At 39.3% G+C, this 27941-nt stretch overlaps 1 long non-coding RNA gene across 1 annotated transcript; it reads right to left on the reverse strand.

Annotated features, from left to right (window-relative positions):
- Nucleotides 1–125: 125 nt before the first annotated feature.
- Nucleotides 126–27917, reverse strand: LOC128687187 (uncharacterized). The gene is made up of 3 exons (XR_011392943.1): nucleotides 27699–27917; nucleotides 22636–22888; nucleotides 126–297 (listed from the first exon to the last, which is right to left on the reverse strand). It is a non-coding gene; the product is annotated as an uncharacterized lncRNA (long non-coding RNA).
- Nucleotides 27918–27941: the final 24 nt, after the last annotated feature.

The following is a 27941-nucleotide window of genomic DNA, read 5'->3' on the forward strand; positions in this document are numbered from 1 at the left end:
TTCAGTGATGAATAATTTCTCTGTTTTTTTACCTGTGGAAGGAGTTTGTTACAATAAGTTTTTGTAGATGGGTAGTCGAATATGCTGTAGAGGTTGCGTGGAGGTTATGTATACAGTCATAGGCTAGAACTGGGCTTTATTAATGAAATGGGTACACTAGGCAGATATCTGTTGAGGGTTGCCAGGAGCCAGTCCTAGGGTGAGATGTTGACTGATGTTCTCGTAAGCAGGGAGTGAAAGAGGTGGTTGGTTGGGAGGGCAGTCCTCGGGCCTGCCATCTGCCAGGCACTTCTGAAACTAGGCCTTAGGCTTAGGCCAGCAATTCCCTCTAGTGGGAGTTATGTGAAACAGGTAGGTAAGCATAATGTCTACAGGTTAGGTCGAGGAAATTGCGGATCTGGCAAGAACCATGACATGAGGGCTTTGCAGATGCATGAACAAGACGTAAATGAATTGCTACAGTTATTATTAAGATTCTTAATATTAGAGCATAAGTCAATATATCCATACTCATTATTTATCATTTCTAAACTCATACTTCTAACTAATCCTAGTTTAAAGTCCTAACAACCCCCTCAACTGATTGTGAAGGACCTGTCTAGTATGAGGAGGTTGACAAGGAACCAATTGCCAGAGGAACCAGATTCACAGGAAAGAAGCCACTAAAAAAAATAGTATGAGAAAGAAGAACTTGAAGATAAACTTCTTAACACTGTAAGAGATCCTTGAGGAAATCCATGATATTGGTAAAACTATTGAATTTTCACTTAAAAATATCTTGAGAAGTGTGGAAGCATTGGTCTGGAGAAGATTTTGGAGTAAGCAATGATGTCCTTTAAACAATATATACTATATAAAAAATTAAATTAAGGCTTAAAGACTACATATTTAAGAAATAATCACTCTAAAAGAAATTATCAATAAGAATGCAAGCATATTAGCATGGGATGTGATGATACCCCAGTTTTTACAGATATTGATATTCAATTTTAGGCTGATACCCAAAACATTGACAGCAACAACATTAGCCAATACCTACCGATAATGATACTTTGGCACAACCCCAATGTTAGCAGACAAGTAAACCAATTAAGGATAAATTGTGCCTAAATCCATTAAGCATATAGAATAAATTGGTCCTTTTTCCCATGATGCAACCCACTTTAGTCAGGTAAGACTCATGTACCTATTTACCATCAGCCAAACAGAGGCAGTAGGTGTTAGGAAACACTCGTATATGTTGTCCCCTCTCAGGATTCAATGTGAGTCCTTCAGTTTAGCCAAACACCCTACCTATCCGAGCTAAAAAGATACCCCAGTAAACATAACCTCTTAAAATTAGTACTCATTAGAATAATATATAATATCATTATACAATATATCAATATATCAATGGAAGCCTGGTGGCTAAAGCTCCCGCTTCACACATGGAGGGCCCGGGTTCGATTCCCGGCGGGTGGAAACATTTCGACACGTTTCCTTACACCTGTTGTCCTGTTCACCTAGCAGCAAATAGGTACCTGGGTGTTAGTCGACTGGTGTGGGTCGCATCCTGGGGGACAAGATTAAGGACCCCAATGGAAATAAGTTAGACAGTCCTCGATGACGCACTGACTTTCTTGGGTTATCCTGGGTGGCTAACCCTCCGGGGTTAAAAATCCGAACGAAATCTTATCTTATCTTATCTTACATTAGGAAAGGCAGACACTACTGAAGTGAAACTGATTCTGCTAACTTCATTTTTTAAACAATCAAGTTTCACGAGGAGAAAAAAATATTCTGCATATTGTATAACCTTTGTATTACATTAATTTTGCATCCTTTAGCAATCAATATCATAAGAATCTATTGACAATGACAACCAAAAAATACAAGCTGCTATGATTCATCAAAAAAGTCAATTTTTAAAATTCTTAAATTTTTATGGATTTATCAAAATTATTTTTAGTTCAATTAAACAAGATTTAGCAGCAAACCTTTAAAATTTAAAAATAATGAAACTTTGGTCACAAACATATAACAGAAAATAACTATAAATGTTTTATAGCCCTTTAATTTTATTATCTATATTGAGGCATTAATATTTATTACATTAATCATAACCAGTTTTTATAAGCATAAATCAAGTGATAGTTGATATCGGCTACTTGTTACTTTACAATAAAAATATGTTTATTTTCTCTTTTACCTACATAACACTGATTCAAGTTTTTGTGAGATGCAGAAATAATTTGCCATTTATTAATCCAGTTTGTATGATGACATTTTAGCTTTACCCTCTGTATCTTCATGTGACAATATAGGACACTGTCATTAACATACAATATTTGAGTACACTAAAAATTGTGTCATCAACATGCAGTAAGGTTTAATTCTAAAAAGAATATTATTTACATAGCATAAAAATAAGAGGGGAACCTATGATATTTCTACGTGAGATTAACTAGACATGTCGTGTGGGGGTTCGTATGCTGGAATTGGGTAAAATCACACACTTCGGGTGACTGGTAACTTATTATTATGGGTACTACAGGAGGAACTGCTAAGCCTGACCTGCTCTCTGCTACCCTGTTCCGAACTGAACTACTATCTGTCTGTCTCAACTACTGGATCACTACGACAAGGTCCTAAATGCACTAGAAGACAAAAAGAATGCAGATGTAATATATACAGACTTTGCAAAAGCCTTCGACAAGTGTGACCATGGCGTAATAGCGCACAAAATGCGCGCTAAAGGAATAACAGGAAAAGTCGGTCGATGGATCTATAATTTCCTCACTAACAGAACACAGAGAGTAGTCGTCAACAGAGTAAAGTCCGAGGCAGCTACGGTGAAAAGCTCTGTTCCACAAGGCACAGTACTAGCTCCCATCTTGTTCCTCATCCTCATATCCGACATAGACAAGGATGTCAGCCACAGCACCGTGTCTTCCTTTGCAGATGACACCCGAATCTGCATGACAGTGTCTTCCATTGCAGACACTGCAAGGCTCCAGGCGGACATCAACCAAATCTTTCAGTGGGCTGCAGAAAACAATATGAAGTTCAACGATGAGAAATTTCAATTACTCAGATATGGTAAACATGAGGAAATTAAATCTTCATCAGAGTACAAAACAAATTCTGGCCACGAAATAGAGCGAAACACCAACGTCAAAGACCTGGGAGTGATTATGTCGGAGGATCTCACCTTCAAGGACCATAACATTGTATCAATCGCATCTGCTAGAAAAATGACAGGATGGATAATGAGAACCTTCAAAACTAGGGAGGCCAAGCCCATGATGACACTCTTCAGGTCACTTGTTCTATCTAGGCTGGAATATTGCTGCACTCTAACAGCACCTTTCAAGGCAGGTGAAATTGCCGACCTAGAAAATGTACAGAGAACTTTCACGGCGCGCATAACGAAGATAAAACACCTCAATTACTGGGAGCGCTTGAGGTTCCTAAACCTGTATTCCCTGGAACGCAGGCGGGAGAGATACATGATTATATACACCTGGAAAATCCTAGAGGGACTAGTACCGAACTTGCACACGAAAATCACTCACTACGAAAGCAAAAGACTTGGCAGACGATGCACCATCCCCCCAATGAAAAGCAGGGGTGTCACTAGCACGTTAAGAGACCATACAATAAGTGTCAGGGGCCCGAGACTGTTCAACTGCCTCCCAGCACACATAAGGGGGATTACCAACAGACCCCTGGCAGTCTTCAAGCTGGCACTGGACAAGCACCTAAAGTCAGTTCCTGATCAGCCGGGCTGTGGCTCGTACGTTGGTTTGCGTGCAGCCAGCAGCAACAGCCTGGTTGATCAGGCGCTGATCCACCAGGAGGCCTGGTCACAGACCGGGCCGCGGGGGCGTTGACCCCCGAAACTCTCTCCAGGTAAACTCCAGGTATCGTGCCTGGAGGGTGAGCGACATTCAAACAACATGCTTGGTCAGCAAAATGACTCAATAACAGTCAGTGATCATGTAAGAGGGAGGGACGGTGAATCAGTAATGGTTGGTATGAGTCACTATGACACTACTGGTAACTAATACTACTGAGAGACAAAGATTTCCATTTAGATTTTATAGTTACAGTAATGTGTTTGTAGTTGTTCAAATATGAGGAATCACTCCACTGATTTTTTTTTATATTTAATATGTATTATGGTCTATGCAGCAAGCATTATTTGTACATTATCTTTAGGTATATTACTTTAGGTGTATTATGGTACACTATTTCATTAATGATATTTTGTATATTTCAAACGATGTTTTGTGTTATGGATGACAAAACTTTTTTATTTTTTTGCTACAGCCTTTTATTTATTTTTATTATAAATTTGTGCACACATACAGAGGTAGTAGGTAGTAGGTTGGTAGACAGCAACCACCCAGGGAAGTACTACCGTCCTGCCAGATGACTGTGAAACAAAAACCTGTAATTGTTTTGCATGATGGTAGGATTGCTGGTTTCTTTTTCTGTCTCATAAACACGCTAAGATAACAGGGATATCTTGCTACTCCTACTTACACTTTGGTCACACTTCACAGACACGCACATGCATATATATATATACATACATCTAGGCTTTTCTCCTTTTTCTAAATAGCTCTTGTTCTTTTTTATTTCTTCTATTGTCCATGGGGAAGTGGAAAAGAATCTTTCCTCCGTAAGCCATGCGTGTCGTATGAGGCGACTAAAATGCCGGGAGCAATGGGCTAGTAACCCCTTCTCCTGTATACAATTACTAAAAAAGAGAAGAAGAAAAACTTTATAAAACTGGGTTGCTTAAATGTGCGTGGATGTAGTGCGGATGACAAGAAACAGATGATTGCTGATGTTATGAATGAAAAGAAGTTGGATGTCCTGGCCCTAAGCGAAACAAAGCTGAAGGGGGTAGGAGAGTTTCAGTGGGGGGAAATAAATGGGATTAAATCTGGAGTATCTGAGAGAGTTAGAGCAAAGGAAGGGGTAGCAGTAATGTTAAATGATCAGTTATGGAAGGAGAAAAGAGAATATGAATGTGTAAATTCAAGAATTATGTGGATTAAAGTAAAGGTTGGATGTGAGAAGTGGGTCATAATAAGCGTGTATGCACCTGGAGAAGAGAGGAATGCAGAGGAGAGAGAGAGATTTTGGGAGATGTTAAGTGAATGTATAGGAGCCTTTGAACCAAGTGAGAGAGTAATTGTGGTAGGGGACTTGAATGCTAAAGTAGGAGAAACTTTTAGAGAGGGTGTGGTAGGTAAGTTTGGGGTGCCAGGTGTAAATGATAATGGGAGCCCTTTGATTGAACTTTGTATAGAAAGGGGTTTAGTTATAGGTAATACATATTTTAAGAAAAAGAGGATAAATAAGTATACACGATATGATGTAGGGCGAAATGACAGTAGTTTGTTGGATTATGTATTGGTAGATAAAAGACTGTTGAGTAGACTTCAGGATGTACATGTTTATAGAGGGGCCACAGATATATCAGATCACTTTCTAGTTGTAGCTACACTGAGAGTAAAAGGTAGATGGGATACAAGGAGAATAGAAGCATCAGGGAAGAGAGAGGTGAAGGTTTATAAACTAAAAGAGGAGGCAGTTAGGGTAAGATATAAACAGCTATTGGAGGATAGATGGGCTAATGAGAGCATAGGCAATGGGGTCGAAGAGGTATGGGGTAGGTTTAAAAATGTAGTGTTAGAGTGTTCAGCAGAAGTTTGTGGTTACAGGAAAGTGGGTGCAGGAGGGAAGAGGAGCGATTGGTGGAATGATGATGTAAAGAGAGTAGTAAGGGAGAAAAAGTTAGCATATGAGAAGTTTTTACAAAGTAGAAGTGATGCAAGGAGGGAAGAGTATATGGAGAAAAAGAGAGAAGTTAAGAGAGTGGTGAAGCAATGTAAAAAGAGAGCAAATGAGAGAGTGGGTGAGATGTTATCAACAAATTTTGTTGAAAATAAGAAAAAGTTTTGGAGTGAGATTAACAAGTTAAGAAAGCCTAGAGAACAAATGGATTTGTCAGTTAAAAATAGGAGAGGAGAGTTATTAAATGGAGAGTTAGAGGTATTGGGAAGATGGAAGGAATGTTTTGAGGAATTGTTAAATGTTGATGAAGATAGGGAAGCTGTGATTTCGTGTATAGGGCAAGGAGGAATAACATCTTGTAGGAGTGAGGAAGAGCCAGTTGTGAGTGTGGGGGAAGTTCGTGAGGCGGTGGGTAGAATGAAAGGGGGTAAGGCAGCCGGGATTGATGGGATAAAGATAGAAATGTTAAAAGCAGGTGGGGATATAGTTTTGGAGTGGTTGGTGCAATTATTTAATAAATGTATGGAAGAGGGTAAGGTACCTAGGGATTGGCAGAGAGCATGCATAGTTCCTTTGTATAAAGGCAAAGGGGATAAAAGAGAGTGCAAAAATTATAGGGGGATAAGTCTGTTGAGTGTACCTGGTAAAGTGTATGGTAGAGTTATAATTGAAAGAATTAAGAGTAAGACGGAGAATAGGATAGCAGATGAACAAGGAGGCTTTAGGAAAGGTAGGGGGTGTGTGGACCAGGTGTTTACAGTGAAACATATAAGTGAACAGTATTTAGATAAGGCTAAAGAGGTCTTTGTGGCATTTATGGATTTGGAAAAGGCGTATGACAGGGTGGATAGGGGGGCAATGTGGCAGATGTTGCAAGTGTATGGTGTAGGAGGTAGGTTACTGAAAGCAGTGAAGAGTTTTTACGAGGATAGTGAGGCTCAAGTTAGAGTATGTAGGAAAGAGGGAAATTTTTTCCCAGTAAAAGTAGGCCTTAGACAAGGATGTGTGATGTCACCGTGGTTGTTTAATATATTTATAGATGGGGTTGTAAGAGAAGTAAATGCGAGGGTCTTGGCAAGAGGCGTGGAGTTAAAAGATAAAGAATCACACACAAAGTGGGAGTTGTCACAGCTGCTCTTTGCTGATGACACTGTGCTCTTGGGAGATTCTGAAGAGAAGTTGCAGAGATTGGTGGATGAATTTGGTAGGGTGTGCAAAAGAAGAAAATTAAAGGTGAATACAGGAAAGAGTAAGGTTATGAGGATAACAAAAAGATTAGGTGATGAAAGATTGAATATCAGATTGGAGGGAGAGAGTATGGAGGAGGTGAACGTATTCAGATATTTGGGAGTGGACGTGTCAGCGGATGGGTCTATGAAAGATGAGGTGAATCATAGAATTGATGAGGGAAAAAGAGTGAGTGGTGCACTTAGGAGTCTGTGGAGACAAAGAACTTTGTCCTTGGAGGCAAAGAGGGGAATGTATGAGAGTATAGTTGTACCAACTCTCTTATATGGGTGTGAAGCGTGGGTGATGAATGTTGCAGCGAGGAGAAGGCTGGAGGCAGTGGAGATGTCATGTCTGAGGGCAATGTGTGGTGTGAATATAATGCAGAGAATTCGTAGTTTGGAAGTTAGGAGGAGGTGCGGGATTACCAAAACTGTTGTCCAGAGGGCTGAGGAAGGGTTGTTGAGGTGGTTCGGACATGTAGAGAGAATGGAGCGAAACAGAATGACTTCAAGAGTGTATCAGTCTGTAGTGGAAGGAAGGCGGGGTAGGGGTCGGCCTAGGAAGGGTTGGAGGGAGGGGGTAAAGGAGGTTTTGTGTGCGAGGGGCTTGGACTTCCAGCAGGCATGCGTGAGCGTGTTTGATAGGAGTGAATGGAGACAAATGGTTTTTAATACTTGACGTGCTGTTGGAGTGTGAGCAAAGTAACATTTATGAAGGGATTCAGGGAAACCGGCAGGCCGGACTTGAGTCCTGGAGATGGGAAGTACAGTGCCTGCACTCTGAAGGAGGGGTGTTAATGTTGCAGTTTAAAAACTGTAGTGTAAAGCACCCTTCTGGCAAGACAGTGATGGAGTGAATGATGGTGAAAGTTTTTCTTTTTCGGGCCACCCTGCCTTGGTGGGAATCGGCCGGTGTGATAATAAAAAAAAAATAAATACAGAGGTACAAAAAAATACAGATAAGAGCAGTATGCCAAAGCCACTTATACTATGCATAGCATTACGGGCTGGCTTAAAATTAACTTAAGATTAATTAAGCAATGATGAAGTCAGTGATAAAACATTAATGTAAACAGATTACTATAAAGCACAAGTGAGTATTACAAAGACAGGTCATATGAAGGATTCTGTTAGGTAGTGTATTTAAAAAAATAATAAAGTTAGATTGGGTTTTAGGTTTAACATTTATGTGATATAATTGTGAGAAACATTTAAGATATACAATTTATAAGGTTCAGTTATTCAGTATTTATTTGGTTTTGGGTGAGTAAGTGATCTTTGAGTAGAGACTTGAATTTATAAACAGGAAGTGTTTCTTTTATATTTACAGGTAATGAATTCCAGATTTTAGGGCCTTTTATGTGCATTGAGTTTTTGCATAGTGTGAGATGAACACGAGGAACATCAAAGAGTGATCTGTGCCTTGTGTTATGGTCATGTGTTCTGTTGAGGTTGGCAAGGAGATGTTTGAGGGGAGGGTTAATATCTGAGTTAAGTGTTCTATGTATGTAATAGGTGCAGTAATAAGTATGGATGTTTTGTATGGTGAGTAGGTTTAGTGTATTGAATATTGGTGGAGTGTGCTGCCTGTAGTGAGAATTTGTTATCATTCTAACTGCAGCCTTTTGTTGGGTAATTAGTGGTCTGAGATGGTTAACTGTTGTTGAGCCCCATGCACAAATTCCATAGGTGAGATAGGGGTAAATAAGAGAGTGATATAGGGCCAGGAGGGCTGACTGTGGAACATAGTACCGTATCTTCGATAGTATGCCTACAGTCTTGGAAATTTTCTTAGAAATTTGTTGTATATGTGTATGAAATTTGAGTCTATTATCAAGGTGGATTCCTAAGAATTTTCCCTCTGTTAGCTTTGTGATAGGTGATCCGTTTATCATTATGTTAAGAGGGACATCTGTAGCTCTGTTACCAAACTGAATGAAGTAGGTTTTGTCAATGTTTAGTGTAAGTTTGTTAGTCCTCATCCAGGTAGATATTTTCTGTAATTCGGTATTTACAGTATTGGCTAGTGTGACTGGGCTCGGGTGAGAGAAGACGTATGTAGTGTCATCTGCAAATAGTGTGGGTTTGAGTAATTGCGAAGCATTTGGAAGGTCATTTATGTATAGGAGAAAGAGAAGAGGGCCAAGGACACTTCCCTGTGGGACACCAACTGTAATTGGTTGCGCAGAAGAGTTTGCCCCATTTGCGTACACATATTGGCTTCTGTTGCTGAGGTATGACTTGAGGTAATTGAGGGAGTGCCCTCTTATACCATAGTGTGACAATTTTACGTGGAGCAAGTCATGGTCAACTGTATCAAAAGCTTTACGTAAGTCAATGAAGATCCCCAGTGGGACTTCTTTTTTCTCTATTGCAGTGTATATATGTTCTAGCATGTGTATAATAGCATCATTAGTATTTTTATTAGGCCTGAATCCAAATTGGCAGGGGTTGAGTATGTTCTGGGAGATAAGGTAGGAGTAGATTCGTTTATGAATTAGTTTTTCAAAGATTTTTGAGAGAGGGTGTAAGTTGGATATTGGCCTATAGTTATTCAACTCTGTTTGGTCTCCTCCTTTGTGGATCGGGGTGACCCTTGCTATTTTGAGTACTGTAGGGAAGGTGGAGGATTCAATGGATTTGTTAAAGAGTGTTGCAATGATTGGAGATAGCACTTGTGACACTTTTTTATATATAAAGGGTGGTAAGGTACTTAAATCTCCTGCCTTGTTTTTTAGTGCATTGATAATAAGGGAGACTTCGTATGGGTTAGTCGGAGCTAGGAACAGTGTGTTCGGGTAGTTGCCGGTGAGGTAGTTATTTGGTGGGGTATCTGAGCTTGGGATTTTATGGGCAAGGTTTTGTCCTATAGTGGAGAAGAAATCATTGAGTCTGTTTGCTGTTTCTGTTGGTGGGAGTTGGGGTTCATCTGATTTTGCTAATTTTATTTCGCTATTTCGTGATATCTTTTTTGTTCCCAGAATTTCAGATAGTGTTTTCCAGGTCTTTTTTATATCACCTCGTAAGTTGGATAATCTGTTCTCATAATACAATTTTTTTGCCCTTCTTATCAGGCTGGTTAGGATTGACGAGTAACGTTTTGTTTGGTCTCTGGTTATGTGACCCATTCTGTACTGTTTTTCATATTGGTGTTTTGTATTTATGGATTTGAGAATGCTGGGTGTTAGCCAGGGACTGTTCAGTCTCTTTGCTGTCATCTGTTTAGTTTTTTTAGGGCAGTGCTTGTTATAGAGGTATTGGGTCTTTTTTAGAAAATTATTAATACATTCGTCAATATCTGTATAGATTTCTAGCTCAGTGTGCCAATCAATGTTTGCTAATGCTGTTGCGAAGTTATTAATGGCTGCCTCATTGTGAAGTCTGAAGGTGACTTTAGTAGTGTCTTGGGGTAGTTTACCAAGAGTTGTTATGAGGAAAGTAGGGTAGTGGTCTGTGGTATTATCTGTAATTATGCCTGATTTTAAAGGGGATATGGTGTTGGTCCAGATGTGGTCAAGTAGGGAAACACTAGTCTCTGTAACTCTTGTAGGTTTTGTTACTGTTGGTAGTAACATACAGTTACTCATTGTGTTTGTGAATTCAGTAACGTGTGGGTCCTGGTCTTGCAGGAGATTTATATTGAAGTCACCTGAGAGTAGTAAGTGATCTTTGTTCATGCGTGCATCAGTTATCATACTTCCTAGATTTTGACTAAATTGGCTAATGTTTGACTGTGGAACTCTGTAGATGTTTATCAATGTGAGAGGTTTTTGTAGGTATTTGGATTTGAATTTAGCTATTATATATTCCCCATGTTCATCCCTTGTGCAAGTATTAGTGATACATTCTAGTTGGTCTGAGTAGTATATGGCTGTGCCACCCCCTTGTTGGTCTGGCCTACAGTTGTGTATGGCTGTGTAACCAGGAATGGCATAGACATCTGCACTATCAGGCTTTAGCCAGGTTTCAGTTAGTGTAATGATGGACATATTGGCATGTAAGGAATTTAGTAATGCTATGAGGTCATCGTAATGCTTGCTTAATGATCTGATATTGTAGTTAAAGATAGTTATGTTGTTGTTGGCACTGAGAAGTGCCTTTGATTGTTCTGCAGTGTAGTAATTACAGTAACTGTTTGATTCATTTAAGTCATTAAATAAGAGGTTGGTATCAGGATCAATGCTTGTAATCATAAGATTTGTAGTGAATCTATAGTTAGAATTAAGTATAAAACAAAGTAAATAGTCTTAAGCTAAAAAATAGCACCTGAATTATTTAACAAATGTAAAATAATGAGCTAAGGGACTAATACAAATAAAGTGATGATCATATAATAGTGCTTGGGAATATGATAGTAGGTAGTACTATAAAGGTAATTTTTTAAAGTTATAATTATAGTTTAAAATTATAATAAAAAGGGACTAATATAGGTTGTGAATAAATGAGCTTTGGAATATAATGGCAAGATTGTGAGCTTATTCTACTTTAGCACCTGAGAATAGCACCTTGATTATTTTAACAGTTGTGGATATATAAACTAGGATAGTTATATAAAGCTAAAATAAAGGAGAAAATATAAAAGGGACTAAAATTAAGTAATGGTAAGCAAAGTTAAATGGACAGATGGTAGGAATTATAATATAAACTTATAATATAAAAATACAATTTGAAATGGTACTTGCAATTGCACTAGAGTCTGGTATGGGTTGTTGACAAGATCAAGGTTATAACTATAGATTTAAATTGACAAAATAAAATTCACAATTAAAGTACAAAAGAATAATAGTAAAAAATCACAATGGTAATGTCTTGGTTATAATATGATAGTAAGATGGTAGACAGGTACCCAGGTACACAGGTACAAAGGATAATACAAGGTTGGGGTTGAATATAAAAACTTGAAAATTTGGCAACAAAATGTTATGGGAAGTATAAAATAATGTTTAATGTACAAAAGTAAAATTGACTGGTAGTAAATATGGTGTTTAATAAAATTTTAGTAAGTAATAATGATTACAAAAAAGTGAAATAGTAATGTTTATTTCATTCAATATTGCACTGGTAGTTATACTTGAGGTTATATGGCAGTACAAGGTAATTAAGAGTAATCTAGGATAGTAAATGTGGTATTAAAACAGGTAAAGGTAATTAGTCAAGTAATGGTTATTAAATGTCAAAAATGTTAAGAGTAAATTGAAATTTTAGTAAAAATGATATTTATTAATTTTAGTAAGTAATATCAATTGTAGTATTTAAAAAAAATATGAGGTAGTAATATGGACAGAGAAAGTATCAATTCAGCTAATGTTCAAGCGAACAATAGTAAATAAGAAAATCACATAAGGTGATTTATGCTTACTAGTAAAATCACAAAATGAGGTAGTTGATTATTTAAATACTAAGAGATTGTACAATGAAATTTGAACAATAATGGAGCAAAACATACACTACACTACGTAGACTTTTAAGTTGGACATTGTTTAGTTATTCTCTGTAAGATTAGTATCCCTGAGAAATCGTGATAGATCATTCTCGTTCGTGATTGTGTACAGTTGACCTACATTTGTTTTCCTAACTAGAATTTTCCCATCCCGTGTGAAGCATTGGTGTATTGTGTCATTATTCTCCCGCTTAAGTTTTCTGACTCTATACAGGAGGTTCTGACGTTTTTTGGTAAGACACTCGTTTATGTATACCTCTTTCTTTACTTTAATAGATGCAATAATTAAGTCTTTTTTCCTATCATGTGAGTTGAATCTAAGCATAACACTTTTTCTACCATGGGATCCTAGTAATCTGGCTTCTTTTATTTCAGACTCTGGTACAATAACACTTGTTTGGTCCTTTATGATCTGCAGAGTAATTTCTTTACTGTTTGTTTGGTTCATATCACTGGGAAAAAGTGGACTGTTAACTATTACTGCGTCCGATAGTTTTTCTTGCTCAGTTTTATCTTCTTGGAGAGCAAAGTAGTCACTGAACTGGTTATCTAAGTTGTTCTTCCATTGTTTTACTGCTTCTTCAACCTTTGTATTAAGAGATATTATGTCAAACATTTGAATTTTATATGTTATTAGCAGCTTTATTCGGTGTAAGATGTATGTATCACTTTTATGTTACCAGTCAAGACAGGTTAATATCTTAAAATATACTGATAAAGGTAAACTCTTCAGTGTATACAGTGGACCCTCGCCTAACGATGGCATCGCATAACGTTAAATCCGCCTAGCAATACATTTTAACGCAAAAATTTTGCCTCGCCTAGCGCTAAAAAACTCACTCAACGCGATTCGTCCGAGACACGTCCACATGCGGCCTGAGCCAGCCTCACTTGTTCCGTGGGTGGCAGTGTTTACAAGCCAGCCTCCGCGGTCACATCCAAGCATACAATCGGAACATTTTGTATTATCACAGCGTTTTTAGTGATTTCACCTGCAAAATAAGTGACCATGGGCCCCAAGAAAGCTTCTAGTGCCAACCCTACAGGAATAAGGGTGAGAATTACTATGGATATGAAGAAAGAGATCATTGGTAAGTATGAAAGTGGAGTGCGTGTCTCCGAGCTGGCCAGGTTGTATAGTAAACCCCAATCAACCATCGCTACTATTGTGGCCAAGAAAACGGCAATCAAGGAAGCTGTTCTTGCTAAAGGTGCAACTTTGTTTTTGAAACAGAGATCGCAAGTGATAGAAGATGTTGAGAGACTGTTATTGGTGTGGATAAACGAAAAACAGATAGCAGGAGATAGCATCTTTCAAGTGATCATATGTGAAAAGGCTAGGAAGTTGCATGACAATTTAATTAGAAATATGCCTGCAACTAGTGATGATGTGAGTGAATTTAAGGTCAGCAAAGGTTGGTTTGAGAGATTTAAGAATCGTAGTGGCATACATAGTGTGATAAGGCATGGTGAGGCTGCCAGTTCGGACCACAAAGTGGCTGAAAAATATGTGCAGGAATTCAAGGAGTACATAGGCAGTGAAGGACTGAAACCTGAACAAGTGTTTAATTGTGACGAAACAGGCCTGTTTTGGAAGAAAATGCCAAGCAGGACCTACATTACTGAGGAGGAAAAGGCACTCCCAGGACATAAGCCTATGAAAGACAGGCTTACTCTGTTGATGTGTGCCAATGCTAGTGGTGATTGCAAAGTGAAGCCTTCATTGGTGTATCACTCTGAAACTCCCAGAGCGTTCAGGCAAAAGAATATCCTCAAGGCTAATTTGTGTGTGCTGTGGAGGGCAAACAGTAAGGCATGGGTCACTAGGGACTTTTTCTATGACTGGTTACACCATGCATTTGCCCCCACTGTGAAAAATTACCTAATTGAAAATAAATTTGACCTTAAGTGCATCCTGGTATTAGACAATGCTCCTGGTCATCCTTCAGACGTGGCAGAGCGACTTTCTGCAGACATGAGCTTCATTAAGATCAAGTTTTTACCTCCTAATACCACTCCTCTCCTGCAGCCCATGGACCAGCAGGTCATTGCAAACTTCAAAAAACTGTACACAAAAGCTCTGTTTGAAAGGTGCTTTGTAGTGACCTCAGAAACTCAATTGACTCTAAGAGAGTTTTGGAGAGATCACTTTAATATCCTCAATTGTGTAAACCTTATAGGTAAGGCTTGGGAGAGAGTGACTAAGAGGACTTTGAACTCTGCTTGGAAGAAACTGTGGCCAGAATGTGTAGACAAAAGGGATTTTGAAGGATTTGAGGCTAACCCTGAGAAGCGTATGCCAGTTGAGGAATCCATTGTGGCATTGGGGAAGTCCTTGGGGTTGGAGGTTAGTCGGGAGGATGTGGAAGAGTTGGTGGAGGAGGACAATGAAGAACTAACCACTGATGAGCTGCTAGATCATCTTCAACAGCAAGAGGCCACACCTGAGGAAACTGCTTCGGAGGAGGGGAGAGAGAAATTGAAGAAGTTAACTACTTCAAAGATTAAGGAAATGTGTGCAATGTGGCTTAAAGTGCAAACCTTTTTTGATGAAAATCAACCTGACACAGCTATTGCAAGCCGTGCTGGTGACTATTACACTGACAATGTTGTGAAACACTTTAGGAAAGTCATAAAGGAACGAGAGGTACAGGCCTCTATGGACAGATATGTTGTGCGACAGAAGTCCAGTGACTCTCAAGCTGGTCCTAGTGTCATTAAAAGAAGAAGGGAAGTAACCCCGGAAAAGGACTTGCTACCTCAAGTCCTAATGGAGGGGGATTTCCCTTCTAAACACTAAGACCATCCACACTCTCCCCTCCTCCCATCCCATCAATCATCACCAGATCTTCAATAAAGGTAAGTGTCATGTAACTGTGCATGTCTTCTTCAGTTTGTGTGTATTAAAATTAATATTTCATGTGGTAAAAAATTTTTTTTTCATACTTTGGGGTGTCAGGAACGGATTAATTTGATTTCCATTATTTCTTATGGGGAAAATTAATTCGCCTAACGTTGAGCTCTCAGGAACGAATTAATATCGTTAGGCGAGGGTCCACTGTATATTGAAGACTGGATACACACTTTATGGTGTAAAGTCTGCTGTGATAAGATAAGCTTTATTCAGGAAAGCTATAAAGCTTTGATAAGCACATACAGCCTCTCCTCACTTAGCGACATACTCGTTTACCGATGCTTCGGACTTACGACAGGAACTCTGACTAGTATGCATACCTAAATAATGTATATTAGAGCTGATTACCTCTATTCTGTTTATTACAATATACAGTACACTACTGTATAAACATTTAAGAATATACCAGAAATGTTGCAAATGGTGCAATGGTGACATTAAAACATTGTCAAAGATGGCTGACACAAACCCACTACAATTATAGTATGCTCCTCACTTAGCAATGAATTCGTTTACTGATGTAGTCTTAGGAACGGAACTCCATCGTTATGTGAGGAGAGGCAGTACTTTGAAAGGCATATATTGGTGGTAAGTTTTGAATATTACAACAAGGATAACCTAAGAAATAAATCATATGGATGTGCAATTTTCATGTTCAGCAGAGACACCTGCTTTTAAAATCAGTTAAATCAGAAAAATTATGTTGGAAGCAGTTTTTGACTTGTTATACTAAAATTACAAATTATCCAAGAACATAATTTAGATTTAAGTTAGGTTATCACTTGGCTAAAGTTATCCAACAATATAATACAGGTCAAGTTCAATATAGGTCAAATATATATACTGGAGATCTCTTGAGATGTGAGAGAATTTCGGAGATGTTTTCAGACCAGTGGTAAAATCAGTGAGATTACCGACATATAGGAGGGCCTTGCTTTATGGCACTTCACTTTAGAGTGATTCTCTAATATGGACATTTCAAATATCCAAAAATTTGTTTATACGGCTCTCTGATTTGCTATTACGGCATCCATGCGCCACTCTGTCTATTTACATCCTATGCGAGCTCCATGTCTCTCAATTATTTATTTATTTATTTATTTATTAATTTGAACATGATACAGTGAAGTACAAAGAAATGCAGTTATTACAGTGCAACATGCCAAAGCCCCTTGTATGCAGAGCATTATGGGCAGGCTTAAAATTAACTAAAGATTAATTAAGCAATGATATATTCAGTGGTAAAAACATTATTGTAAACAGATAACAATTTAGCACAAATGAGAATTACAAAGACAGGTCATATGGTCATTTACTATGTTGCTGAGCATTCAGTAGAATTGAGTATTCTGTTAGGTAATGTAATTAAAAAATAAAGTTTGATTGGGTCACAGGTTAGACATTTATGAGATACAATAATGAGAAACATTTACGAGATACAATTATTCAGTATTTATTTAGTTGTGGGTGAGTAAGTGATTTTTGAGAAGAGACTTGAGTTTATAAACAGACAGTGTTTCTTTTATATTCACAGGTAATGAATTCCAGATTTTAGGGCCTTTTATGTGCATTGAATTTTTGCATAGCGCGAGATGGACTCGAGGAACATCAAAGAGTGATCTGTGCCTTGTGTTATGGTCATGTGTTCTGTTGAGGTTGGTAAGGAGACGTTTGAGGGGAGGGTTTATATCAGAATTAAGTGTTCTATGAATGTGGTAAGTGCAGTAATAAGTATGGATGCTTTGTATGGTGAGTAGGTTTAGAGTTTTGAATATTGGTGGAGTGTGCTGCCTGTAGTGGGAATTTGTTATCATTCAGACTTCAGCCTTTTGTTGGGTAATTAATGGTCTGAGATGGTTTATTGTTGTTAAGCCCCATGCACAAATTCCATAGGTGAGATAGGGGTAAATAAGTGAGTGATATAGGGCCAGGAGGGCTGACTGTGGAACCTCAATTACTGGGAGCGCTTGAGGTTCCTAAACCTGTATTCCCCGGAACGCAGGCGGGAGAGATACATGATTATATACACCTGGAAAATCCTAGAGGGACTAGTACCGAACTTGCACACGAAAATCACTCACTACAAAAGCAAAAGACTTGGCAGACGATGCAACATCCCCCCAATGAAAAGCAGGGGTGTCACTAGCACGTTAAGAGACCATACAATAAGTGTCAGGGGCCCGAGACTGTTCAACTGCCTCCCAGCATACATAAGGGGGATTACCAACAGACCCCTAGCAGTCTTCAAGCTGGCACTGGACAAGTACCTAAAGTCGGTTCCTGACCAGCCGGGCTGTGGCTCGTACGTTGGTTTGCGTGCAGCCAGCAGTAACAGCCTGGTTGATCAGGCTCTGATCCACCAGGAGGCCTGGTCACAGACCGGGCCGCGGGGGCATTGACCCCCGGAACTCTCTCCAGGTAAACTCCAGGTAGTACCGTATCTTCGATAGTATGCCTACGGTCTTGGAAATTTTTTTGAAAATTTGTTGTATATGTGTTTGAAATTTGAGTCTATTATCAAGGTGGATTCCTAAGAATTTTCCCTCTGAGTTTTGTGATAGGTGATCCATTTATCATTATGTTAAGAGGGACGTCTGTAGCTCTGTTACCAAACTGAATGAAGTAGGTTTTGTCAATGTTTAGAGTAAGTTTGTTAGTACTCATCCAGGTAGATATTTTCTGTAATTCGGTATGTACAGTATTGGCTAGCGTGAATGGGCTCGGGTGAGAGAAGACGTATGTAGTGTCATCTGCAGATAGTGTGGGTTTGAGTAGTGATGCATTTGGTAGGTCATTTATGTATATGAGAAAGAGAAGAGGGCCTAGGACACTTCCCTGTGGGACACCAACTGTAATTGGCTGTGCTGAAGAGTTTGCCCCATTTGTGTACACATATTGGCTTCTGTTGCTGAGGTAAGACTTTAGGTAGTTGAGGGAGTGCCCTCTTATACCATAGTGTGATAATTTTATATGGAGCAAGTCATGGTCAACTGTATCAAAAGCTTTACGTAAGTCTATGAAGATCCCCAGTGGGATTTCTTTTTTCTCTATTGCAGTGTGTGTGTGTTCTAGCATGTGTATAATAACATCATTAGTATTTTTATTAGGCCTGAACCCAAACTGACAGGGGTTGAGTATGTTGTCGGAGATGAGGTAGGAATAGATTCGCTTATGAATTAATTTTTCGAAGATTTTAGAGAGAGGGTGTAAGTTGGATATTGGCCTATAGTTATTCAAGTCTGTTTGGTATCCTCCTTTATGGATTGGGGTGACCCTTGCTATTTTGAGAACTGTAGGGAAGGTAGAGGATTCTATGGATTTGTTAAAGAGTGTTGCAATGATTGGTGATAGTACTTGCAATGCTTTTTTGTATATAAAGGGTGGTAAGGTATTTAAATCTCCTGTCTTGTTTTTTAGTGTGTTGATAATAAGGGAGACTTCAGTAGGGTTAGTCGGAGCTAGGAACAGCGTGTTCGGGTAGTTGCCAGTGAGGTAGTCATTGGGTGGGGTATCTGAGCTTGGGGTTTTATTGGCAAGGTTTTTACCTATAGTGGAGAAGAAATTATTGAGTCTGTTTGCTGTTTCAGTTGGTGGGAGTTGGGGTTCATCTGGTTTTAATTCAATTTCGCTATTTCGTAATATCATTTTTGTTCCTAGAATTTCTGATAGGGTTTTCCAGGTCTTTTTTATATCACCTCGTAAGTTGGATAATCTGTTCTCATAATACAGTTTTTTAGCCCTTCTTATCAGGCTGGTTAGGATTGATGAGTAACGTTTAGTTTGGTCTCTGGTTATGTGACCCATTCTGTACTGTTTTTCGTATAGGTGCTTTGTATTCATGGATTTGAGGATGCTGGGTGTTAGCCAGGGACTGTTCAGCTCATGGCATTGGGGGAAAAGTGCTCTCGTGGATCGAGTCATGGCTCACTGACAGGAAGCAGAGAGTGTCCATAAATGGGGTTAAATCCGAGTGGGGATCTGTAACAAGTGGCGTTCCACAGGGATCAGTCTTGGGCCCGTTGTTATTTATAATATATATCAATGATCTTGATGAGGGAATTACTAGTGATATGAGCAAATTCGCCGATGACACAAAGATAGGTAGGATAATTGATTCAAACGTAGATGTTAGGGAACTTCAGGAGGATTTAAACAAACTCTATTCTTGGTCAGAAAAGTGGCAGATGCAGTTCAATGTAGATAAATGCAAGGTTCTGAAGCTTGGGAGTGCCCATAACCCTAGTACTTATAAATTAAATGATGTAGAACTTAGCCATACAGATTACGAAAAGGACTTGGGGGTTATGGTGAGCAGCAACCTTAAACCAAGACAGCAGTGCCTAAGCGTACGTAATAAGGCAAATAGATTACTGGGATTTATATCAAGAAGTGTAAACAACAGAAGTCCAGAGGTCATACTGCAGCTTTATACATCATTAGTAAGGCCTCACCTTGATTATGCAGCTCAGTTCTGGTCTCCGTATTACAAAATGGACATAAATTCGTTAGAAAACATTCAGCGTAGGATGACTAAATTAATACATAGCATCAGAAATCTTCCTTATGAAGAAAGATTGAAGACTCTTAAGTTACATTCACTTGTTAGACGAAGAATGAGAGGAGACCTGATCGAAGTGTATAAGTGGAAGATAGGTATTAATAAAGGGGATATTAATAAGGTCTTGAGGATGTCTCTCCAAGAGAGAACGCGCAGTAATGGATTTAAATTAGATAAGTTTAGATTTAGAAAGGACATCGGAAAGTATTGGTTTGGAAATAGGGTAGTTGATGAGTGGAACAGTCTACCTAGTTGGGTTATTGAGGCTGGGACTTTGGGTAGTTTCAAATCTAGGTTGGATAAGTACATGAGTGGGATGGGTTGGATTTGAGTGGGACTTTCACATCAGAGCTTATTTCTTGGGTGGCATTGAAAATTGGGTAGGGCAAATGTTTTGTTAGTGGGATGAATTGTAAAGGACCTGCCTAGTATGGGCCAGCAGGCCTCCTGCAGTGTTCCTCCTTTCTTATGTTCTTATGTTCTTAGCTGTCATCTGTTTAGTTTTTTTGGGGCAGTGCTTGTTATAAAGGTATTGGGTCTTTTTTAGAAAATTATTAATATATTCGTCAATATCTGTATAGAGTTCTAGCTCAGTGTGCCAGTCAATGTTTGTCACTGCTGCTGTGAAGTTATTAATGGTTGCCTCATTGTGAAGTCTGAAAGTGACTTCAGTAGTGTCCTGGGGTAATTTGCCAAGGTTTGTGATGAGGAAGGTAGGGTAGTGATCTGTGGTATTATCTGTGATTATGCCCGATTTTGAAGGGGATATGGTGTTGGTCCAGATGTGGTCTAGTAGGGAAACACTAGTAGTTTTGTTACTGCTGGTAGCAACATGCAGTTACTCATAGTGTTTGTGAATTCAGTAACGTGTGGGTCCTGGTCTTGCAGGAAATTTATATTGAAGTCACCTGAGAGTAGTAAGTGATCTTTGTTCACGCGTGCATCAGTTATCATACTTCCTAGGTTTTCACTAAAACGGCTAATGTTTGACTGTGGTACTGTGTAGATGTTTATCACAGAGGTTTTTGTAGGTATTTGGATTTGAATTTAGCTATTATATATTCCCCATGTTCATCCCTTGTGCAAGTATTAGTGATACATTCTAGTTGGTCTGAGTAGTATTTAGCTGTGCCACCCCCTTGTTGATCTGGCCTACAGTTGTGTATGGCTGTGTAACCAAGAATGGCATAGACATCTGTGGCATCAGGCTTTAGCCAGGTTTCGGTGAGAGTAATGATGGATATACTGGAATGCAGGGAATTTAGTAATGCTATGAGGTCATCGTAATGTTTACTTAAAGATCTGATATTGTAGTTAAAGACAGTTATGTTTTTGTTGGCTCTGAGAAGTGCTTTTGATTGTTCTGCTGTGTAGTAATTACGGTTACTGTTTGATTCATTTAAGTCTGGAAACTTTTCAAAATTTCCAGTGTTTTAAAGTTACTGTGCATTTTATATATTTCTTACTTTTTTGGGGACACCCTGCCTCGGTGGGAGGTGGCCAAAAGTTACTGTGTATTTTATATATTTCTTTCTATTTTGGGACACCCTGCCTCGGTGTGAGATGGCCAACGTGTTGAAAAAAAAGAAAAGTAAAACTGTACTTATGTGTACCTGTACCTAAATGAACTTACACCCAGTGCTGGCATGCAGATACACATTAAAATCAGTAAGAGTGTATATTACATTATTATAGACATTTTCTTCAAACCGACCTATATTTTTTTTTCAAAATTATATAAGGGATACACTACATATCATATAAACAAAATAGTATATACAATCATAGTAAAACAAATAAACATAATTGTAAGGTGTGGTAGTTAGGCAGGCTACCACACCCGACTTCCTACAATAAATACTACTCGCCTCTCACCCTATATTAAGACCACATATATTTTAAGGTAAGTAATGAGTGTATTGTATGTGCATTTTACTTTTTTAATGCTTTTTTTTATGCATTTACATGCGTTTAAAAGTGGAAGAAAAATAGGGTGATCTGCTTTACGACAAGAACCTGGAACCTAACAGGCCGTGTAAGCAGGGCCCTCCTGTATCTTATTATTATATAATCATTCCATAGAGGAAATAAGTCACACTGTTTGATGTTACTGGGTGAGCCTAGGTGAAATATACATAATGCAATATGGTACAGTAAAACCTCTGATTAATAAACTAAGTGGAGGAAATGGGTATACAATGGCAATTGTTTGCAACTCCCAAATTATGAAATTGATATTTCATTTAGGTGGCCCGGTGGCCTGGTGGCTAGAGCTCTCGCTTCACACACGGAGGGCCCGGGTTCGATTCCCGGCGGGTGGAAACATTTCGACACGTTTCCTTACACCTGTTGTCCTGTTCACCTAGCAGCAAATAGGTACCTGGGTGTTAGTCGACTGGTGTGGGTCGCATCCTGGGGGACAAGATTGAGGACCCCAATGGAAATAAGTTAGACAGTCCTCGATGACGCACTGACTTTCTTGGGTTATCCTGGGTGGCTAACCCTCCGGGGGTTAAAAATCCGAACGAAATCTTATCTTATCTTATCTTATGATCTTACAGTTTTGCTCTGAAGTGGTGGAGTTTGTCTGCTGATGCAGAAGACACCAGGACAATAAGAATATGGGTATTGTAACCTGTAATATTACAGTATAATACTGTAAAGTAATTTTATAGTATTCTACATAATTAGTAATTTTACTAACCTTTTCATGGTGGAGAGATGAGATGTAAACTGCTGTGACTGATAATGGTGACTCAGAATAAGAGTTAGGGAATCAGAGTAGCTGCAAAGCTCTACTAATGTTGATGGCTGTGATGCAGAGGGCTGAGAAGACAGATTGCTGAGAAGATGTAGATTTCTGAGAACCACATGTCTTATCTTGGGACCATCACCACTTGCTTTAGAAACCATTGTTAAATGCAATTTACTTATTATGTTGATAGTCGCACAAAATGCTGTAAATACAGGCAAAATTAGACTGAATGAAGAGTGCACAAGTGAGCATAAATACTAATAAACTTTCATGGGTGGCCTGTGGTTCAGAGAACAAAGAAAACAGACAGGTCATGCACATGGCTGCTATGGCCTGTGCTGTATAAACATCAGAGTTAGTGGACTTTGCCCAAAACTTCAGAAGACAACTGGACAGATAAAATGTGGTATTACTGACTTTTGTCCATTTTTCCAATAATTATACCGTTTGTCCAGCCATTTTTTTCCCAAAATTGCAAAAAAAACAATGAAAGGGCTGTTGATGAGGGTTTTACTGTATATAAATATTTGAATATTTAAATATTTTTATATAGCCGGACTTGAGTCCTGGAAATGGGAAGTACAATGCCTGCACTCTAAAGGAGGAGTTCAGGATATTGGCAGTTTGGAAGGATATGTTGTGTATCTTTATATGTATATGCTTCTAAGCTGTTGTGTTCTGAGCACCTCTGCAAAAACAGTGATTATGTGTGATTGAGGTGAAAGTGTTGAATGATGAAAGTATTTTCTTTTTGGGGATTTTCTTTCTTTTTTGGGTCACCCTGCCTCGGTGGGAGACGGCCGACTTGTTAAAAAGAAAAAAAAAAGATTTGATTGCTAATATCATCTGTGCATTTATAACCATTGTAAAATGTCAATGTATATTATGTATTGATTGCATAAATAAAAGATTACAGTCAGTCACAGTTGGGAAACTTACTGCAAAGTGAACAAGAGCAACAGGTGTAAGGAGACTTACTCATAGATTTACACCCACTCACCTGCACAGCAAGATCATCACTATTGATGTGAATGCACTCAAGATGTTGAATGAGAGAAAATACTGTAGGTAGCCACTCTTTGCAGTCTCTACAATGGTGTGCTACAAACTAATGAATACAATGTACATAATTATAAGACAGCATAACAATAAAAAAAAAAAACGAAGTTGCAAGATATGGTATACGAACACCATCACCCAATGGAAGTAAGTCACTCTGTCTGACTTTTGTGGGTTATCCTAGGTTCTCTACACACATGCTGCTATGTATGATAATTCTATGTAACTGTATTTGTGTATACCTGAATAAACTTACTTACTTACTTACTTACCCTTAAACTGTCCAAACGTAGATCTACGTTTGCGTGCGTAGTGCAAAAAAGTAGATCTACGTTCAGAGCATTACACGAGCAAACGCAGATCTACGTTTGGACAGTTTAAGGGTTAAGACACTAGCCTTTCCCACCAAGGTAGGGTGATAACCCTCCCCCCCTCAAATAAAAAAAAAATAAATAAATATTTTGGTATCCAAACATTCAAAAAATACATGTAATCTTCAATAGCAAGAAGACATATTGTTGAAGTATAAATAAATTTCTCACCCAATATATGGGTCATGCCTTAATGATTGCTGATAAATGTGACTTCAGTGTATACAGAAAAACATACACAACCACATACTGAACTTACATGACATCCCATAATTTACAGGGAAAAAAAAAAAAATAATTGAGTGAATGAATGATGCCTTCATCTTGTGTTTTCACAGCCACTTAAGCCCTGGGGTATACCTGGAGTTTTGGAGGTTTACCTGGAGTTTACCTGGAGAGAGTTCTGGGGGTCAACGCCCCCACAGCCCGGTCTGTGACCAGGCCTCCTGGTGGATCAGAGCCTGATCAACCAGGCTGTTACTGCTGGCTGCACGCAAACCAACGTACAAGCCACAGCCCGGCTGGTCAGGAACCAACTTTAGGTGCTTGTCCAGCGCCAGTTTGAAGACTGCCAGGGGTCTGTTGGTAATCCCCCTTATGTATGCTGGGAGGCAGTTGAACAGTCTCGGGCCCCTGACACTTATTGTATGGTCTCTTAACATGCTAGTGACACCCCTGCTTTTTATTGGGGGGATGTTGCATCGTCTGCCAAGTCTTTTGCTTTTGTAGTGAGTGATTTTCGTGTGCAAGTTCGATACTAGTCCCTCTAGGATTTTCCAGGTGTATATAATCATGTATCTCTCCTGCCTGCATTCCAGGGAATACAGGTTCAGGAACCTCAAGCGCTTCCAGTAATTTAGGTGTTTTATCTCCGTTATGCGCGCCATGAAGGTTCTCTGTACATTTTCTAGGTCAGCAATTTCACCTGCCTTGAAAGGTGCTGTTAGTGTGCAGCAATATTCCAGCCTAGATAAAACAAGTGACCTGAAGAGTGTCATCATGGGCTTGGCATCCCTAGTTTTGAAGGTTCTCATTATCCATCCTGTCATTTTTCTAGCAGATGCGATTGATACAATGTTATGGTCCTTGAAGGTGAGATCCTCCGACATGATCACTCCCACGCCTTTGGTATGAACCTTGGTAATAAATACCGACAAGTTACTTTAGAAAGACACGTAAGCAAACACTGACATATTTATTAGAAAAAGTTTCGGTCCTGGGACCGAAACATTGTCTAATAAATATGTCATAGTGTTCGCTTATGTGTCTTTCTAAACCAGTTTCGGAGGTCAACGCCCCCACAACCCGGTCTGTGACCAGGCCTCATGGTGGATCAGGGCCTGATCAACCAGACTGCTACTGCTGGCCGCACACAACCTGACGTACAAACCACAGCCAGGCTGGTCAGGTACTAAGTGCCTGTCCAGTGCCTTCTTGAAGACAGCCAGGGGTCTATTGGTAATCCCCCTTACATATGCTGGGAGGCAGTTGAACAGTCCTGGGCCCCTTGACACTTATTGTGTTCTCTCATGCTAGTGGCACCCCTGCTTTTCGTTGGGGGGATGTTGCATCATCTGTCGAGTCTTTTGCTTTCATAGGGAGTGATTTTCATGTGCAAGTTTGGTACTAATCCCTCTAGGATTTTCAAAGTGTATATACGTAATCATGCATCTCTCCCACCTGCATTCTAGGGAGTACAGGTCGAGGAACTTCAAGGGTTCCCAGTAACCGAGGCGTTTTATTGCAGTTGTGTGTGCCATGAAGGTTCTCTGTACACTTTCTAGGTTAGCAAGTTCACCTGCCTTGAAAGGTGCTGTTAGTGTGCAGCAATATTCCACCCTAGATAGAACAAGGTTCTCATTATCCTTCTTGCAGATGTGATTGATACAATGTTATGGTTTCTGAAGGCAAGATCCTCTGACATGATTACAACCAGGTCTTTTACATTAGTTTTTTGCTCTGTTGTATGGTTGGAATTTGTTTTATACTCCGATATAGTTTTAATTTCTTCACGTTTTCCATATTGGAGTAACTGAAATTTCTCATTGTTGAACTTCATTGTTTTCTGTGGCCCATTTAAAGATTTGGTTGATGTCTGCCTGGAGTCTTGCAGTGTCTTCAATGGAGGGCACTTATGCAGATTCAGGTATCATCTACAAAGGAAGACATGGTGCTGTGGCTTACATTCCTATGTCAGATATAGGATGAGGAACAGGATGGGAGAGAGTACTGTGCCTTGTGGAACAAATCTTTTCACCTAGCTGCCTCAGACTTTACTCTGTTTACTACTACCCTTTGTGTTCTATTTGTTAGGAAATTATAGATCCATTTACTAACTTTTCCTGTTATTCCTTTATCATGCATTTTGTGCGCTATTACACCATGATTACACTTGTCAAAGGCTTTTGCAAAGTCTGTGCATACTACATCTGCATTTTGTCCGTCTAGTCTAGAGCATCCAGGACCTTGTCATAGTGGTCCAGTAGTTGGGACAGACAGGAACGATCTGCTCTAAACCCATGTTGCCCTGGGTTGTGTAACTGATGGGTATCAAGATGGGTGGCAATCTTGCTTCTTAGAACCATTTCAAAGATTTTTCTCTGTTTTGGCAAAAGGCAAGAATATGCTAGCATTATAGTTCGACTACATCTGAACCAAGTGTGTGCTAGCAATCGAGCTATGGGACTCCTGTTAAGCAAGTTTATTTACTCACAGGAACACACAAGAACAATTATCATACATAGAAAATTGTGTAAAATACCTAGGATAACCCCCTCCCCCCCAAAAAAAAAGAATCAAAGTGACATTTTCATTGGGGTTTGTTTTTATTCTCTGTGGATACTACCAATCAAACCATAGCAATCATTTACTAAACTTCTTGACTATATCCTCAAAATAGAGAGAGATCAATTAATATAATTTACAAGATAATATTGACTAAAATGCGTGTGAAACAAATACAATTCAAGGAGTACATTCTATCCATAGCTCTATTGCTAGCACACTCATCACATACACTGAGGTCAGGGGGTTGATTCCCAGTACGGGTGGAAGCATTATGATTGTATTTCCTTAAGACACCTGCTGTCCATGTTCACCGAACAGTAAAACAAGTACCTGGGTGTTAGTCGACTGGTGTGGGTCGCATCCTGGGGGCAATATTGATCTAAATTGCCCTAAATGCTCTGCATAACGAGGGGCTTTCTTTCTATATAGTAATATGTCATTGATGTCAAATAGACCTGTATACCTTTTACATGTAGAAAATTTGATTATAATCAAGGGGAGCGCTAAACCCGTAGGGTTATACAGCGCCTGGGGGGGGGGAATCTGGAAGGTATTCTGGCTTAATTCAGGGAACCGGAGCACAGATCCAATTCCCTAGAACAAGAGCCCCTCAAAACATCAAGAAACCTTCCATGAGAGAAAATTATGTTAATACGGTTAAGTGTTAATGACTGGCAACTCCTTTAAATGGCCTTAAATCTGCCTCCAAGAGAAATACTTTCCACCAAGCTTATTATGTGGCTGTCCGAAAACTCATTCTGTAGAAAATTAGCGGTGATGTAGAAAAATACTCGCCATTTTGGTGGTTTTTGCACGTTCCTGATCAGCCGGGCTGTGGCTCGTACGTTGGTTTGCGTGCAGCCAGCAGTAACAGCCTGGTTGATCAGGCTCTGATCCACCAGGAGGCCTGGTCACAGACCGGGCCGCGGGGGCGTTGACCCCCGGAACTCCCCGGAACTCTCTCCAGGTAAACTCCAGGTAGTTAGTTACTGTTGTTGGGATTTATAGGGTCACTGAATACTTATCCAGTACTGAAGC

The sequence above is a fragment of the Cherax quadricarinatus genome, chromosome 40, assembly GCF_038502225.1.
Source record: "Cherax quadricarinatus isolate ZL_2023a chromosome 40, ASM3850222v1, whole genome shotgun sequence".
Lineage (NCBI taxonomy): Eukaryota > Metazoa > Arthropoda > Malacostraca > Decapoda > Parastacidae > Cherax > Cherax quadricarinatus.